Raw genomic sequence first — 16,084 nt, forward strand, 5'->3', positions numbered from 1 at the left:
ACAAATTAAGTAGTCCTCAATTGGGGGAATTTATTTTGCTTTTTTTGCTAAGCAGAATTATGGGATCATTAGGTGGAAAACTGCATATTTGGTGATACCATCCAAATTAATATAACAAAAATCTTTGCAGAGGGGAGGGTGGTACCATCTGCAGTAAAAAAAAAAAAAAAAAAATCATATACCTGCCATTCATTAAAGATGTTACTCAGTCAAGTGCTTCATATCCATTGCATATATTCCAACAGTCCTACAAGGTAGGGCTTATCAGACATTGCAGATGAAGAACTTGTAGTTTTCTCAAGCTCACATAGCTGATAAGTGAAAACAGCTGGGACTAGACCCTTGGTCCACATTTTTCTAGAGCCCACAGTTGTCCACTCCTCCAGCCCGAGGCAGACCTGTCTCTTCATTCTCTGTTATTCTCACTACTACAAGATATATCACATATGATTAAAAAATAAGACGCTCTAATCAAAGTACAAAAAGCAATCCTGATGAAGGAAGGTGAATATGAGAATGAAGCACAGTTTGGGGCTTGTCTGTGGGTTTCATTTGCTGAGAATCCTCTTGTCACTAACTAGCCCCAGGGATCTGTGGTAGCTGACTCTGCTCACATACGGGCATAAGTCCTGTTCCAGCACTTCCCTGCATTATAGCTTGTTCCCCCCGGGTCTTCCCCAGTGTGCCCTCTTGCCCAGATAAAACTTCATATGCTGACGAGCTCTCTACTGTGACCTCGAGCTGCATCAAGCTCCCTGTGACACAAGCAGTCCAGAGTCACCTGCCCTCCCTTGATTAGAGCATTCCAACTCTCTGTACATGAAGGTCCCATCCCTGCCAGTGGAACCCTGATTATGAAGTCTAGATACCTGGTTACCACAGCCCCACTCCAAGCCCACAAATATCAACGTGTATTTCAAATAAGCTGGTGATCACAATCTTATTTCTTACAGAATACTGGTTCTTGGTACCAGTTTGAAGGCACATGGGGGATTTTTGTAAGTGACCCAAATATTGTTGGTAGGATTCTGCAGGGATGTGTTATTTGATACTGGCCACCACTCCAGTATTCTTGCCTGGAGAATTCTATGGACAGAGGAGCCTGGTGGGCTACAGTCCATGGGGTCACAAAGAGTCAGACACCACTGACTAACACTAACACTGAATACATACACCAGTGAGTGAGCTTACAAAAGCCTCCCTTATAAGTTGAGGATGAGAAAAGACCATGGAAATCACTCTCAAGTGAACATCTACTGAGGCTGAATTCCTCAGAACCACAGTCCTTCTAGGAGAGGAAAATGATTTCTTGGCAAACATTCTGCCTTTGAACAATAAAGATCAAAAGAATTCACCATCTTTCATACACCTCTTATCTCAGTTCATGCCCCAGAGAAAAATCCTAGTTTTCCTTTGTGCCTAATGTCACCTATAAATGTGTTCTACACGTTCGTTCCAATCCACTTGTACTTGGGAAGACCCATGTGACTACAGAGACACTGAAATATGAACAGAAACATTGTTTGTCACCCCCCGGGCCAAGGTATTTGAAAGCAAGTACGCCACCTCCAGGCTTTCTGTTCCATTCAGCAGCAAACATGGAGACTGCTCGTTGAGAAGTGGAAGCACTGATGGGAGCTGATCCCTGGGTTGTATGACAGTGGAGGCCCCTGTCTACCCACATCAGACTTCATATGTATAGGAATAAACTGTTGCTTTAAGCCATTGTAGGTCCACAGGTTTTGTCTGTTGCATCAGTTACTTTATCGGATTAATGCATACCTACTATTTTGGTAGTCAGATGTATTTAAATATTATAATTACAAAGGTAATAAATAGTACATGTATTTTTCTTTCAAAAATTCTAACAATACAAATATATTACAGTTTCCCCCTTCCCTCAAAATCCAGCCCCCTCCTCAGAGGCAACCACAATTAACAACGTGAAAATGAAAAGTGAAAGTGAAAGTTGCTCAGTCATGTCTGACTCTTTGCGACCCCATGGACTATAGAGCCCATGGAATTCTCCAGGCCAGAATACTGGAGTGGGTAGCCTTTCCCTTCTCCAGGGGATCTTCCCAACCCAGGTATCGAACCCAGGCCTCCCACATTGCAGGTGGATTCTTTACCAGCTAAGCCACAAGGGAAGCCCAACAACCTGATGTGTGTCACTTTAAAGCTAATCTGAGGCTTTCTCATATGTAGATGCACTATAAAAATATACTGAGGACTCTGGTAATATAGTGGATGAGAGTCCGCCTGCCAATGCAGGAGACATGGGTTCCATCCCAGGAATCTTCCAGGAAAATCCCACATACCGCAGAGCAACTAAGCCCATGCACCACAACTACTTAGCCCACGCTCTAGAGCCTGTGAGCTGCAACTACGGAGCCCATGTACCTGGAGTCTGTGCTCTGCAACAAAAGAAGCCACCACAATGAGAAGCCTGAGCACCACAACTGAAGAGTAGCCCCCACTCACTGCAATGAGAGAAAGCCCACACACAGCAACAAAGACCCAGTGCAGCCAAAAATTAATCAATTTTAGAAATATATGTTGAATTTAGCATACATGATCAACAACGTACATATTGTTCTGCTTCTTGACCCTGTCACTTAACAAAATGAATGCAGGATATTTCCATGACAGCACACATAGATCCACCATACTCTTTTAACTACTCTCTAGGGTTATTTTTCTTTAAAAAAAATAAAAAACAAATCTTTACTGAGATATAGTTAATAAAAAACTGCAATTTTAAAATGTACAATTGGATGAGTTTGGACATTTGCATACCCCTGTGAGGGTTTCCCTGGTAGCTCAGCTGGTAAAGAATCCACCTGCAATGCAGGAGACCCAGTTCAATTCCTGGGGCAGGAAGATCCCCTGGAGAAGGGATAGGCTAACCACTCCAGTATTCTTGGGCTTCCCTGGTGGCAGAGATGGTAAAGAATCCGCCTGCAATGAGGGAGTTCTGGGTTCAATCCCTGGATTGGGTAGATCTCCTGGAGGAGGGCTTGGCAACCCACTCCAGTATTCTTGCCTGGAGAATCCCCATTGACAGAGGAGCCTGGAAGGCTATAGTCTATGGGGTTGCAAAGAGTCGGACATAACTGAGAGACTAAGCACAGCACAGCACATACACCTGTGAAATCATCACCACAGTCATTGTAACAGACATATCCATCTCCTCCAAAAGTGTCCTCATGTCCCTTTGTTTTTTTCTTTCAGAGTGAAAACACCTGACATGAGATCTATGCTCTTTCAAACTTTTTCAGTATTGTTACCTGTGGGTACTATGTTGTACAGCAGATCTCTAGAACTAATTCATTTTGTGTATCTGAACCAGTATAACAATTGAAAGAAAAAAAAAGTGAAAGTGTTAGTCACTTAGTCATGTCTGACTTTTTGCTATAGCCTGCCAGGTTCCTCTGTCCATGGGATTTCCCAGGCAAGAATACTGGAGTGGGTTGCCATTCGCTTCTCCAAGGGATCTTCCTGACCCAGGGATCAAACCTGTGTCTCCTGCATTGCAGGCAGATTCTTTACTGTCTGAGCCACTAGGGAAGCCCATTGAGCAACTCCTCATTTTCCACTCACCCCAGCCCCTAGTAACTACACTTAATTCTCTGCTTCTATGAGTTTGATAATTTTAGGTACCTCCCTTAAGCAGAACCATGAAGTATTTGTCCTTCTGTGATTGGCTTATTTCACTTAGCATAATGTCCTTCAAGTCCATCATATTGTTGCAAATGGCAGGATTTCCTCTTTTAAGACTGAATAATATTCCATTGTGTATGTGAGTGTATGTATGTGTATGAATCACATTTTCTTTCTTCATTTACCTTTGATGGACATTTGGGTTGTTTACATATCTTCGCTGAATAGTGCTACAAGGAACATGAATGCAGACATCTTTTCAAGATCTTGATTTCCATTCTTTTGAATACATATCTAGAAATGAGATTGCTGAATTATATGGTAGTTCTACATTTAACTTTTTAAAGAAACTTTCATACTGTTTTCTATAGTGGCTGCACCATTTTACATGTCCAACAATAGTATACAGGGCTTCCCTGATGGCTCAGCAGGTAAAGAATCCTCTTGCAATGCAGGAGACATAGGAGATGTGGGTTCGATCCCTGGGTGAGGAAAGAAACCCTGAATGAGGAAATGGCAACCTACTCCAGTATTCTTGCCTGGGAAACCCCATGAACAGAGAAGCCTGGCCGGCTACAGTCCATGGGGTCCCAAGAGTTGGACATGACTATGCAAGCACGCAGTGCAGAAACAATACACAAAAGCTTAATTTCTCAACATCCTAGCTAACACTTAATCATCCTTTTTAAAAAGTATAACCATCCTAACTGGTGTGAAGTATTATCTCATTGTGGCTTTGACTTTCATTTTCTTGATAATTAGTGATATTGAACATCTTTTCATACCTTTTGGCCATTTGAAGGGAAGATCATCAGGAAGAATATGATAGGAGCAATCAAGGTGTTACAAGTATTCATTATGCACAGATGTTAATTGCACATCATGGGAACTCCAGTCATCATGTTCCAACCTTCATTCCAAGAAAAAGACAGGTAAGGATTATCTTACTTCTGTTTGTGTGATAATTAACCGTTTTCCTCCTGATGGACATTAAAAACTGTTTGAGATTTGTTGCTATGAGTAATAGGACTGAAATCAGTATCTTTGAATATGAAATCTTAGACAGATATGCATACTTTCTCTCAGGAAAAACATAGTAACATGCAAACTTGATTAAACTGGGAAGAGTGTGAAGACTTAAAATTTTTACAAATATTGCTGAACTTCTGTTCCAAAAATGCCATACCAATTTATAGTCTCTCAGATTCATGTGTGTGAATGCTTTACATTCTCACAGACATTTTATTTCATTAGTCTTTTAAATTTTGGCCAAATTTTGGGATGAAAGTTACTGTCTCATTGTTATTTTAGTTCCTTATTTTCAAATAGGTTGAGTATAAAATTAAACTCTCACCCATATGGAGCTGGACTTCAGCATTAATGTCTTGAATGCCAGGATTCTCCTAGGCGTACTTTACATTCTGAAATATCAACAAGACATTCTTCCTTTACTTTGAAATGCAAGAACTCAATGAGAACGATCAGTTGCTGGGCAAGAGAACTGGGCAGGACGCCCTTAGGTAGTGAAGATGTGTGATCAGAAAAATTGCCAGAGGTCATGAGAGGCCACATGAAAAACCTCATCCAGAGAGCCCATGGCAGGCTGGCAGGCAGCATTCTGGATTTAGAGTTTAGCAGAAGGGAGAGAAGGGACTATAAGGGGAGAAGGTAGAAAATCTGGGCAGAGGGTTAAAGATCACTTCTGTTAATCAACTTGGGAAATCTCTGAATTACCACCAGCAGCTGGAAGTTGAGAAGTCTCTGGGCATATCTACTAGATGAAAGGCATAGAGAGGCATGCCAAACATCTCACATGCCTTTGAATTCTCTGTGCCTACCATCAGGCAGAGTATAGGGAGCTTTTCTGTGTCACCCAGTGATTCTAGATGCTGGGAGAGCGCTATATCTCTTGGCTATTCTGGTGGTTCACTGCATCCTTGCTAGTGTTCCTGGCTGGGAGCTGTGCTAATGGCTGCTGGAGACTGGTATTTTCACCCTGTGTACAGGCCCTCCTCCACTGAATTTGGGGCAGTATGAGTGGGAAGGCTCGGGAAGTGGTGACAGTTGAGACAGAACACAAATACCAGTAAGTAGTGAAAGAGGACCTAAAACTGCAGAGAAAGAGAAACTGGCGGGAGATCTCCTGAGGCTAATTACCATAATGACTGCATATAAAGAGCTGAGTGTGAAAAAATAAATTTTTTTTTTTTTTTCCAGCTGAGTCTGGAAAAAATAATCTAGATGACATCTCCAACTCAGACTGTCCCACATGGTTCCTGAATTCTTTTTTTTCCCAATTCTTTTCAGTTCTATTTCTTCTCAATAACTGTGTAAAATAGTTATACCTATTTCTTGATTTAACAACTGTGACATTTATTTACTTTAAATGTTCAGAACAGATTTTAATTTTTATACATAAAAATTTCATTAAAATCCTAATTCACCAAATATTGGCAAAAATCATGAACAATAAACAGTAAACATAAATCCAAATGAATAATAAACATAGGAATATGTTAAACATGAAAAAATAATGTTATTTTTTCACCTATCAAAGCAAAATTATAAACCTAATTGTAATTATGTAATTATGTATTAAGTATTCCCATGTATCCAAATAACTGTTTGTTTGTGGGGTTGTTTTCTTTTTTTTTTTTTTTTTTGGTATCTTTGGCTGGTTTTGATATCCATGTGATAGTGGCCTCACAGGATAAGTTTGGGAGTGTTCCTTCCTCTGCAATTTTTTGGAATAGTTTCAGATGGATAGGTGTTAACATTTCCCTAAATGTTTGATAGAATTTGCCTGGGAAGCCATCTGCATGTGGGCTATTGTCTGTTAGAATTTTTTAAATCACAGTTTCAATGTTAGTACTTAAGATTGGTCTGTTCGTATTTCCTGCTTCTTTCTTGGGAGACTGTACATTTCTAAGAAATTGTCTATTTCTTCTAAGTTTTCCATTTTATTGGCATACAGTTGCTTATAGTAGTCTCTTAGGTTCCTTTGTATTTCTGTGGTTTCCGTTTTAATTTCTCCTCTTTCACTTCTAATTTTATTAATTTGAGTCCTCTCCCTTGTTTTTTGTTCATGAGTCTGGCTGAAAGTTATCAATTTTGTTTATATTTTAGAAGAATCAGCTTTTAGGTTCATTGATCTTTTCTATTGTTTTCTTCATCCTATATCATTTATTTCTGCTCTGATCTTTATGATTTATTTCCTTCTACTAACTTTAGATTTTGTTTGTTCTTCTCTAGTTGTTTTAGGTATAAGGTTAGGCTGTTTGAGATTTTTATTGTTTCCTGAGGTAAGATTGTATTGCTATAAACTTCCCTCTCAGAACTTCTATGTTCCATAGGTTTTGGATCATCATGTTTTCATTTTAATTTGTCTCTAGGTAATTTTTTATTTCTTCTTTGATTTCTTCAGTGATCTATTGGTTATTTAGCAAAATATTGTCTAGCCTCCATGTGCTTGTGGGTTTTTTTTTTTTTAGCTTTTTTCCTTGTAGTTGATTTCTAATCTCATAGCATTCTGGTTGGAATATATAGGCATATATACATACACACACATATACATTCCTATATAGTCATACTCATACTATACAAAAAAGCTGAAGCTCCAATACTTGATGCTAGGAAAGACTAGGGGCAAGAGCAGAAGGGGGTGGTAGAGGATGAGATGGTTGGATGGTATCACTGACTCAGTGGACGTGAGTTTGAGCAAACTCTGGGAGAAGGGAAGGACTGGGAAGCCTAGCGTGCTGCAGTCTATGGGGTGGTAAAGAGTTGTACATGACTTAGTGACTGAACAACAATAACAACACTTATACTAACAAATACACACAATTGGTAGTTGTTTCTGTGTGAGCACCCATGCAGAGACTTAACCCAGAAGGTGACTTTGTTTGTATAGTTCCTTTTGCTCAATTATAAAATGAATGCCCATTACAAAGGCAAATACACTGAAAAAAGTCAATAAAGAATAAAGGGACCACATCCTCATGATCTTCTGAAAAGCCTCTGAATACATGGAGCTGCTCTTTTACCTTAGGTTGAAAGAAGTAGAATCTATCAAGCACTTCATGGCCTTGTCAGCAAACTGGATGTCACTAACGTTGGGAGTCTAAATGGTGGCAGGGGCTTCCCAAGAGAGTCTTCTGATGAGTCTCCTTTCATGAAAGGTAACTGCCCTACTAAGGAGGAGATCAAGGAATTCTTGAATATAATGAGGGTGAGACGGAGAAAACACTTCATCGTTAAGAGCCCAGAAAGCCTATCACTCAAGATTTATGCAGGAAAAGTAACTGGAGTGCCAGCAGGTGCCAACAGTGATCCTCCATAGTATGAATTCCTATGGGGTCCAAGGGCCCATTCAGAAACCAACAAGATGAACATCCTGGAGGTTTGGCAAGGTCACTTACACTATCCACAGTTCCTTCCCACACCAATATGAGGAAGCTTTTAGAAATGAGGAAAAGAGAACCTGACCAAGTTGTAATGAGGGTAAGCACTACTGACACAGACAGCACATGTTCCAGGGTCATGTCCAGTTTCTTCTCCTACCCACAATGAGTCTGCGCTGGTTTCTTTAATTTGTTGTTGAAGAGAGCAGTGAATGTTTCAACTAATGGAGAATTGGTGCTGGGCTAGAAGAAACAACGTTTATCATTTTGTCTTCCTGTTTTATGTGATACCTTGGAGATTTCCCTTCCTTCCTTCTTCCTTCTTTTTATAAAATAAAATTTTCATTCTTTTTAAATTTCTTTCTTCTTTCTAATTAATTCCTAAATGTGTCTTTTAACAGGAGATTTAAATAGCTTCAGAATATAAGTTTACTAGTCAAATCTTTGGTTACATACTCAGCGACCCCATGGATTGCAGCCTACCAGGCTCCTCCATCCATGGGATTTTCCAGGCAGGAATACTGGAGTGGGGTGCCATTGCCTTCGGAGATTCATTCTGCCCAAGTGGTATGCTTAATGAACTTCCACCCAAGAGTCTCATCATCTGCAGTTGGACCTGGTTTAGATGATGAGACTTGGATTTTAAGTCAATTGTGTAATGAGGCAAAACTCTGAGGGATCTTGAGAGAGGGTGAATGAATTTTGTATAAGGTAGGGGCAGGAAATATTGAAGCCTGGAGAGTAAACTGTGGCAGGCAGAACCTCATGTGACCCCCCTGATCACCAATTCCTGGTGATCATGCCTTTGTATATTGGTTTAGGGTGGGGCCTCTGACTTGCTTCTAATTAATATATTATGACAAAGGTGATGAGATGTCACCTCTATGATGACATTACATTATATGTGTTACAGAAATAATTAGAAAAACAAACCATCCTGCTGATTCAAAAATTCCTCTCCACATATTATGCATAAAATAAAAAACAAATATAGATTATTAAGGAAATATCTTTCTTGAAAAAATTATTACCAAGGTACAAAGGGAATTTTGAAATAGGGGGAGGGGAAATATTGCAGTAGAGAAAAGCTGTAACCATAAGATCTCCAAGAATCTCAAGTATTAGGCAAAAAGGGTTTTTCTTTTCTAAATGGGAGTAAACAACACTAGAAAGACTGGGTGTGGGGAGAGGGCATGAAGTGGGTAGCGTGACTGGATACTGAATCAGAGAATGTTTTACCCTGAGGCCTGCCTATTTTCAAGACAGGTTGTTTGCTAGGTCTGGTGAGAGGAGGCCAAAATTCAGGAGACTGGAAGAAAAAGAGAAGCTTAACCCAAGTTTGGATAACAAGCATTTTGTTTCAACTGATCACTTATGAAACAAAAAGTGGTATTTCTGAGTATCCGTATCTGACCTTGTCATAGGTAAACAAAGGAACATCCATGAGTCTTATTTAAATTATATGGGGAAGAATGGTTCTTTCAGGTAAGCAATTTCCTGAAACACAAAGCAGGAGGATCTCTTAACCTTCACTGTTTTCCAGAATCACAGGGTTCAGGTAAAATATTATCATATAGGCAAGAAAATAATTTTAATATTAAATAAACATAAACTGGGATATGAGGTGCATCACAAGCAAGCAACTAAAGAGATATCAAAGTCAACAAGAAATCTCACCCTTTTATATAGCCAAGCAGATATAACCCATTACATTCACATTCTCGAGATAAAAGATAGCTAGACCTCAAGAAAGAGGACTCAATATCACCGTTGGTGCTTTGCTAAGTCTCTTTAGTCATGTCCGACTCACACCTAGATTTTTTTTAATATGCTAGACAGCATATTAAAAAGCAGAGACATCACTTTGCAGACAAAAGTCAGTATAGTCAAAGCTATGGTTCTTCCAGTAGTCATGTATGGATGTGAGAGTTGAACCAAGGAAAGCTGAGTGCTCAAGAATTGATACTTTCAAATTGGGGTGCCGGAGAAGACTCTTGAGAGTCCCTTGGACTCCAAGGAGATGAAACCAATCACTCCTAAAGGAAATCAGTCCTGAATATTCATTAGAAGGACTGATGCTGAGGCTGAAGCTCCAATACTTTGGCCACCTGATGCAAAGAGCTGACTCATTGTAAAAGACCTTGATGCAGGGAAAGATTGAAGGCAAAAGAAGAGAACGGCAGAGGATGAGACAGTTGGATGGCATCACCGACTTAATGGACATGAGTTTGCGCAAAGGCCGGGAGATAGTGAAGGACAGGGAAGCCTGGTGTGTTGCAGTCCATAGGGTCACAAAGAGTTGGACGTGACTTAGTGACTGAACAACAATCACCATGTGTTAGACAATTCTTCCTGAATGCATGTGGTAAGTGGGGTGGTACAATGTATTAGCCTTTATCCAAAGGAAAACATTCATAGGTGGAAAAATTGGCAAGAATATTGAAAAGAGAATGGTTTTCTATTTACAAGTTTTCTAAAGTAAATGCTCTAAAAAGAGAAAGTCTCATGCCTTTTTTGGGGCACCAAAAGAATTATTTTTTATTTTTTTAATTTATATTTTTCTTTCCAATACCCTCCCTTTCTTGCTACAGAATAGTAACACTACAGTTTTAACTTTTATTTCCACTGCCATTTCTACCTTTCACTGGGCAAATTATAACCATCTAAATAACCAATAAATCTATGGTAAATTACAAAAGCAATGAAAATATAAAAATAAAGTAGGGTGGATTGAAAAATTCAGTACATTATTTGCCCAGAGGGGAAAACTTTTCAATATGTCACACTAAAGGAGAATGGTTAAAGCAAATTCTTGGTTAGCAATGTACAAAAGTTCTCCATCATACATTAATTTCAAAAACTGTTGTGATGCTTTGTTGCTCAAGCTTCCAAATGATTAACTAGTTGAGTATTCTTTAGTAGTGCCTTGTAAAACAGTACCCATTCTAAGCCTAAACTTAACTCCAGAGTCTGAGAATCTAAAATTTTAATTAGGAGTTTCTCTTGCAAGGGCCAATAAATTTCTGAGTTTCCCTTAATAACATAAGTAAAATAATATTTATATGATCACTTAGAACTCTTAAATAAGTGCTCTATCTCACCACATAGTTCTTCCCAGATGTGAAGCACAAAGACATTTGGCCATTATCTAGTAACAAGATTTTATTACAAGGCACCTGTTGAAAGGCAAAGTTTGAATTTCCAGTGTTTAATGGGTTGTTGTTGTTCAGGTGCTAAGTCGTGTCCAATTATTTTTGACCCCATGGACTGGATGCAGCACACCAGGCTTCCCTGTCCTTCACTATCTCCCAGAGTTTGCTCAAACTCATGACCATTGAGTTGGTGATGCCATCCAACCATCTCATCCTCTGTCGTCCCCTTCTCCTCCTTCATTCAATCTTTCCAAGCATCAGAGTCTTTTCCAATGAGTCAACTCTTCACATCAGGTGGCCAAAGTATTGGAGTTCCAGCTTTAGCATCAGTCCTTCCAAAGAACACCCAGAACTGATCTACTTTAGAATGGACTGGTTGGATCTCCTTGCAGTCCAAGGGACTCTCAAGAGTCTTCTCCAACACCACAGTTCAAAAGCATCAATTCTTCGGTGCTCAGCTTTCTTCATGGTCCAACTCTCACATCCATATATGACCACTGGAAAAACCACAGCCTTGACTAGATGGACCTTTGTTGACAAAGTGATCCTTCTGCTTTTTAGTATACTGACTTTCCTTCAAAGGAGCAAGTTATTTCAATTTCATGGATGCAGTCAACATCTGCAGTCATTTTGGAGCCCACAAAAATAAAGTCTGTCACTGTTTCCATTGTTTCACCAACTATTTGCCACAAAGTGATGGGACCAGATGTCATGATCTTAGTTTTCTGAATGCTGAGTTTATTTTTCCTTTAAAAAAATTATTTATTTATTTATTTTTTTGAGGCTAATTACTTTACAATATTGTATTGGTTTTGCCATACATTGGCATGAATCTGCCACAGGTGTACATGTGTTCCCCATCCTGAACTCCCCTCCCTGAGTTTTAAGCCAGCTTTTCCTACTTCCCTCTTCACCTTCATGAATAGGCTCTTTGGTTTTCTTTGCTTTTTGCCATTAGATTTTTGTCATCTACATGTCTGAGGTTGTTATTTCTCTCAGGAATCTTGATTCCAGCTTATTATTCATCCAGCGTAACATTTTGCATAATGTACTCTGTGCATAAGTTAAATAAGCAGGGTTACAATATAGAGCCTTGATATACTCCTTTCCCAGTTTGAACCAGTCTGTCCGGTTCTAACTGTTGCTTCCTGACCCACATACAGTTTCTCAGGAAGTAGGTAAAGTGGTCTGGTATTTCCATGTCTTTAAGAATTTTCCACAGTTTGTTGTGATCTGCACAGTCAAAGGATTTAGCGTAGTCAATGAAGCAGAAGTAGGTATGTTTCTGGAATTTCCTTGCTTTTTCTATGACCCAACGGATGTTGGCAATTTGATCTCTGGTCCCTCTGCCTTTTCTAAATCTAGCTTCTACATCTGGAAGTTCTTGGTTCATGTATTGCTGAAGTTTCGCTGAAGGGATTTTGAACATTACTTTAATAGCATGTGAAATGAATGCAATTGTAAAGTAGTTTGAACATTGTTTAGCACTGCCTTTCTTTGGGATTGGAAGTGAAAACTGACCTTTTCCAGTCCTGTGACCATGATGAGTTTTCCAAATTAGCGGCATATTGAGTGCAGCAGTCTAACACCATCATCTTTTGGGATTTTAAAATAGTTCAGCTGGAATTCCATCACCTCCACTTGCTTTGTTCCTAGTAATGTTTCCTAATGCCCATGTGACCTCTCTCTCCAGGATGTCTGACTTTAGGTGAGTGACCACATCATCGTGGTTATCCAGGTTATTAAGAAATTTTTAGTACAGTTCTTCTGTGTATTCCTGCCACCTTTTCTTAATCTCTTCTGCTTCTATTAGATCCTTGCACTTTCTGCCCTTTCTTGTGCTCATCTTTCCATGAAATGTTCCCTTGGGATATCCAATTTTCTTGAAGAGATCTCTATAAGTCTTTTCCATTCTACTATTTTCCTCTATTTTTTTTTGTTTGTTTTGCATTATTCACTTAGGAAGGCTTTCTTATCTCTCTCTGCTATTCTCTGAAACTCTCAATTCAGTTGGGTATATCCTTCCCTTTTTCCTTTTCCTTTTGCTTCTCTTCTTTTCTCAGCTATTTTTAAAGCCTCCTCAGACAACCATTTTGCCTCCTTGCATTTTCTTTTCTTGGGGATGGTTTTGATCACTGCCTCCTGTATAATGTTACAAACCTTGGTCCATAGTTCTTTAGGCACTCTGTCTACCAGATCTAATCCCTTGAATCTATTGGTCACCTCCACTGTATAACTGACTTCCCTCATGTCTCAACCTATAAGGAGTCTGCCTGCAATGCAGGAGGCCTGGGTTTGATACCTGGGTTGGGAAGATAATCTGGAGAAGTAAATGGCAACCAATTCCAATATTCTTGCCTGGAAAATCCCATGGACAGAGGAGCCTGGCAGGCTACAGTTCACGGGGTCACAAAGAGTCAGAGACGACTGAGAAACTTCACTTCACTGTATAATTACAAGGGATATGACTTAAGTCATACCTGAATAGCTTAGTAGTTTCCTCTACTTTCTTCAATTTAAGCCCTTAATTTTGCAATAAGGAGCTCATGATCTGAGCGACAGTCAGCTCCAGGTCTTGTTTTTGCTGACTGTGTAGAGCTTCTCCATCTTTGGCTGCAAAGAATATAATCAATCTAATTTTGGTATTGACCATCTGATGATGTCTATGAGGGTGTTTGCTATGACCAGTGTGTCTACTCTTGGAAAAACTCTGTTAGGCTTTGTCCTGCTTCATTTTGTACTCCATGCCCAACTTGCCTGTTACTCTAGGTATCTCTTAACTTCCTATTTCTGCATCCCAGTCCCATATGATTAAAAGGACATCCTTTTTTTTTTTTTTGGTGTTAGTTCTAGAAGGTATTGTCTGTCTTCATAGAATCTTTTGACTTAGTTGTTGGGGCACAGACTTGGATTACTGTGATGTTTAATGGCTGGCCTTAGAAATGAACCAAGATCATTCTTTTGTCTTGGAGATTATACCCAAGTATTGCATTTCAGACTCTTTTGTTGACTATGAGGGCTATTACAGTTCTTCTAAGGGATTCTTGCCCACAGTAGTAGACATAATGGTCATCTGAATTAAATCCACTCATTCTCATCCATTTTAGTTCACTGATTTCTAAAATATCAATGTTCACTCTTGCCACCTCCTGCTTGACCACGTCTAGTTTACCTTGATTCATGGACTTAATACTTTATGCTCCTATGCAGTACTATTCTTTATTCCATTGGACTTTACTTTCACCACCAAACACATCCACAGCGGAGCACTGTTTCAGCCTTGGCCCATCCTCGTCATTCTTTCTGGAGCTATTTCTCTATTCTTCCCTGTCAGGAAGCATTTAACAGCAGGCTTCCTGTGTGCTGTTTTGGATCTGTCAGGAATTTTCTGCTCCTTATTAATTCAGGAATCAAGAGGAGAGGCAAGCCTCTCCCAGGACTGAGGAATCCAGACATTTCCTTCATTAGTTTTTCTATACGGTGATAAGTACCCTCTTCCTTTTTATGAACCATATGGTAAAAGTGGTTATTTACAACTCTCTCTTTCATGTGGATGACCTCATGCTTTCTTGATAACTTGTAAGTTTTGATTTTATCTCTGCTGAAAATAGCTACCTTGTAAGACAGTATATATATGCCCACACCATGTTGATTAAAACCCTTTGCTCCGTCAGGGCTCTGGTGCCCATGTCTTTCTTCCTTTCTCTCTCTTTCTCCCTCTCTTTTTTCAGGCTGATCCCCTGGAGCACAGAGGCCCTCTGAGTTCACTTTCCTGCCCGGGCTTCTAAGAGCCTCTCGAGAAGGCACTCTGCATTTTCACCCCATCGAGAGGGCGCCTGAGGCCTCCGTGGACAAAGCAAGTCCTGTGTCAGGGGCTTTATTGGCTTTCTGCGTAAACCAAGGAATATCAGCCTCTTTCTCTCCTTTACTTTCTTATTGTCGACTCCAGACCACCAAGTTCCGGTCCATTAAAGGAATTCAACAAGTGGCGCCCAGAACAAGAACTTGGTACACATAGGCAGATTCTTGGACGGAGTGACCCCAGGGCCTATTGAGGCCGGTAAGTACTAAGACATGGGTAAAATGGCTGGAAAGCCCCATCACTTTTCTACTTTACTTCATCACTTATTTAAAGTTCAGTGATCTAATGAAACGTATGCTGATTTTTTAGCTAGATTATAAACTGCTATTTCCCGTACTGTAATTGGAAAAGAAGCCAAAAGGCAACTAGAGAAATTACTTGCTTATGAAAATGCAATTCAGGAATGTCAAAAAGCTATAGCTCCAATTGGTGAGACAGGGACTATTATTGATTATTTGAAGGCTTGTTGCAGTCTAGGATTAGAAACTCAAAAGATGCAAATGGCAGCTGAAACAATAGCTGCAGCCTTAAGAAAGGGAAATAAAGGATGCTTTACATGTGGAAATAAGAACCATTTAAAACGGGATGGCCCTAAGAAAGCTAAAAAAAAAAAAAAAAAAGAAAAAATACATAAAAATAAAAACCTCCAAAAATCTGCCCTCGCTACCGTAGAGGAATTCATTGGGCCAAAGATTGTAAGTCTAAATTTGACATTGAAGAAAACCTATTCTGGAAAACTCCAAGCAGGGACCCCCCAGATCCCCTTCAACAAAAACCTGGGGCAAATTCCATCTTTTACCTAAAACCCTCAACATCTGGCAGTGCTGCCATCAATATACCAGCTTTGTTTTTATATAATATGAAGTTAATGAGCTCTATTTAAATTCAAATTCACTTGAACTGAAAAATATTAAATATATATATAATGTTTATTTAAATATAATTTGAATATAATTGTTTGCTAATCTAATTAAGACATGTCTTAAGTCATCAACATTATATAATACTTT

General features: G+C 39.4%; 1 long non-coding RNA gene and 1 other non-coding gene across 3 annotated transcripts in view; both read right to left on the minus strand.

Moving 5' to 3' along the window:
- Nucleotides 1-16,084, minus strand: part of LOC147339934 (uncharacterized) — a 67,073-nt gene that overhangs the window by 24,708 nt on the left and 26,281 nt on the right. The window contains exons 1-2 of one of the 2 annotated variants that reach the window (XR_015158513.1): nucleotides 5,015-5,083; nucleotides 4,446-4,570 (exon numbers count right to left, since the gene is read on the minus strand). The exons of the other annotated variant lie outside the window; for it this stretch is intronic. This is a non-coding gene — a long non-coding RNA (uncharacterized LOC147339934). Of the gene's footprint in view, nucleotides 1-4,445; nucleotides 4,571-5,014; nucleotides 5,084-16,084 lie in introns of those variants that run through there. 2 annotated transcript variants of the gene reach the window in all.
- LOC147339936 (U8 small nucleolar RNA) lies at nucleotides 4,481-4,614 on the minus strand. Its single transcript, XR_015159992.1, has one exon. It is a non-coding gene; the product is annotated as a U8 small nucleolar RNA (small nucleolar RNA).

Source organism: Bos grunniens, chromosome X (genome assembly GCF_055505025.1).
Source record: "Bos grunniens cultivar Pamir isolate PY7600 chromosome X, Bosgru_T2T1.0, whole genome shotgun sequence".
Lineage (NCBI taxonomy): Eukaryota > Metazoa > Chordata > Mammalia > Artiodactyla > Bovidae > Bos > Bos grunniens.